General features: G+C 50.8%; 1 pseudogene; it reads right to left on the reverse strand.

Annotated features, from left to right (window-relative positions):
• Positions 1-2,069: 2,069 nt before the first annotated feature.
• The window catches only part of LOC119315900, a 5,472-nt pseudogene continuing 4,658 nt past the window's right edge, over positions 2,070-2,883 (reverse strand).

Below are 2,883 nucleotides of genomic sequence, written 5' to 3' on the forward strand. Positions count from 1 at the left end.
AGACTTGCCGGTAACGAGATTGAACTAGGTATTGAGATACCGACGATCGAATCTCGGGCAAGTAACATACCGATGACAAAGGGAACAACGTATGTAGTTATGTGGTCTAACGGATAAAGATCTTCGTAGAATATGTGGGAGCCAATATGAGCATCTAGGTTCCGCTATTGGTTATTGACCGGAGACGTGTCTCGGTCATGTCTGCATAGTTCTCAAACCCGTAGGGTCCGCACGCTTAAAGTTCAATGACGGTTATATTATGAGTTTATGTGTTTTGATGTACCGAAGGAGTTCGGAGTCCCGGATGAGATCGGGGACATGACGAGGAGTCTCGAAATGGTTGATACGTAAAGATCGATATATTGGACGACTATATTCGAACATCAGAAAGGTTCCGAGTGATTTGGGTATTTTCGGGAGTACCGGGGAGTTACGGGAATTCGTATTGGGCCTTAATGGGCCATACGGGAAAGGAGAGAAAGGCCTCAAAGGGTGGCCACACCCCTCCCCATGGGCTGGTCCGAATTGGACTAGGGAGGGGGGCGCCCCCTTCCTTCCTTCTCCTTTTCCCTTGCCTTTCCTTCCCTCCTACTCCTACTACTTGGAAGGGCTCCTAGTTCTACTAGGAAAGGGGGAATCCTACTCCCGGTGGGAGTAGGACTCCCCTAGGGCGCGCCATAGAGAGGGCAGGCCCCCCCTCCTCCACTCCTTTATATACGGGGGCAGGGGGCACCCCAAAGACACAACAATTGATCTCTTGATCTCTTAGCCGTGTGCGGTGCTCCCCTTCACCATAAGCCACCTCGATCATATTGTAGCGGTGCTTAGGTGAAGCCCTGCGTCGGTAGAACATCATCATCATCACCACGCCGTCGTGCTAACGAAACTCTCCCTCAACACTCGGCTGGATCGGAGTTCGAGGACGTCATCGAGTTGAATGTGTGCAGAACTCGGAGGTGCCGTGCGTTCGGTACTTGATCGGTCGGATAGTGAAGACGTACGACTACATCAACCGCGTTGTGCTAACGCTTCCGTTTTCGGTCTACGAGGGTATGTGGACATACTCTCCCCTCTCGTTGCTATGCATCACCATGATCTTGAGTGTGCGTAGGATTTTTTTGAAATTACTACGTTCCCCAACAAACAATGCATTCAAGACCCTCGCGAGGGGCCAAGCCTCGCGAGGCGGATGACACAAGACCTCCTCTGAAGCGGCCTAGTCAGGCAGGCTCACGAGGAGCGAAGATATCAAGGCAAGGCGAACCTCAAGAGGCTCTCGTGACGTGAGCCATGACAATCGACACCAGGCGGGCGTTAGCGCGCACAACGTCCTTATTTCTTCTTTGGTGCTAAGGAAACCAGCGCAGGCGAGGAGTATCGAGGCATCAAGCAAAGGTTGCCATTTTGGTGCAACAAGACCGAGACCAGAAGGACGGTAAGACGGAGGTCATCATGGAGCCCAAGACGGTGGAAGGAAAAGACTTCGCGCGCACCACAGTGTTCGAATTTTAAGGGTTTGCCGGAACCCCATATCCGAAATATGTGAGACCGATTTCTTACAAAATATGCAAACAAGATTTGTAAAAAAGTGATTTCACTAATTACAGTAAACCCGGTTTCACTCAATTCGGAAAATCCGATTTCACTCAGTTCAAAAAACTGTTTTCATTCATTTTGGGTGAAATTAGTTTTTTGAGATTAGTGAAGTAATATATCAATTTCGAATATAAGATTTCATAATTTCATATTCTGCACCGGCCGCCAGATTCTCAGGTAGGCTAGTTGGGGGATGGAGCCTATCAAACGCATCCATGGCGTTTCAGTCCAAATCCATGGCCATGGATGATAGTTCCAAAGAAGGCAATAGCCACCTGACTCGAGGAGCTCTACTGAATCGCTACAGGTCATAGATTCCAAGCCCTCTATGATCGATTGAGGAGGAACGTACACACATGTTTCGTTTTCCCAAAGACCTGATTTCTAGTTGGAAACTCCTTTACATGTCCATGGATGACAGTTCTTGTCCCCAAGACTCACAACGCATGGAAGAAGTAGAAAAAAAATGTGGATCAAGAGTACAGAGAGACAATGAACGCGACGACGACAGTGATATCGTCTGGCTTCCCACCACGGCGGTGGTCTCTTTTCAGCTGTAACGCCCCGAGACCGATGTGCCAGGTGTCGTGCAGTTATTCGCTGTTGTTGCCTTGTCATTTCTTGCGTGTCATGCATTTGCATATCATGTCATCATGTGCATTTCATTTGCATACATGTTCGTCTCATGCATCCGAGCATTTTCCCCATTGTCCGTTTTGCATTCTAGCGCTTCGTTCTCCTCTAGTGGTCATTTCTACCTTTCTTTCGTGTGTGGTGATTAAACATTTCCGGATTGGACCGAGACTTTCCAAGCGGCCTTGGTTTACTACCGGTAGACTGCCTGTCAAGTTTCGTACCATTTGGACTTCGTTTGATACTCCAACGGTTAACCGAGGGACCGAAAAGGCCGCGTGTGTGTTGCAGCCCAACACCTTTCCAATTTGGCCCAAAACCCACCTAAACCTCCTCCATCATCTCGGTCGTTCGATCACTATCGCGTGGCCAAAAACCGCACCTCATTTGGACTCTCCTAGCTCCCTCTACCTATAAATATGTGCCCCTCCCCGAAATTTCGGATCATTTCACGGATGAACCCTAGCCATCTCCCTCCTCGCGCCGCCGGACACGTCCATTCCGCGCCGGACGTGTCACCCCGGCGAATAAGAGCGCGCCATGTCGCCGCGCCGCCCCTCTCCTCCAACCAGGCCATGCCACTTGGCACCGCCCTGGCCTCCCCGCGCCTCCCAGCCGCGCGGCCCGCCCAGGCCCGGGGCGAGCCCGCGGGGC

Source organism: Triticum dicoccoides, chromosome 6A (genome assembly GCF_002162155.2).
Source record: "Triticum dicoccoides isolate Atlit2015 ecotype Zavitan chromosome 6A, WEW_v2.0, whole genome shotgun sequence".
NCBI classification, from domain to species: Eukaryota; Viridiplantae; Streptophyta; class Magnoliopsida; order Poales; family Poaceae; genus Triticum; species Triticum dicoccoides.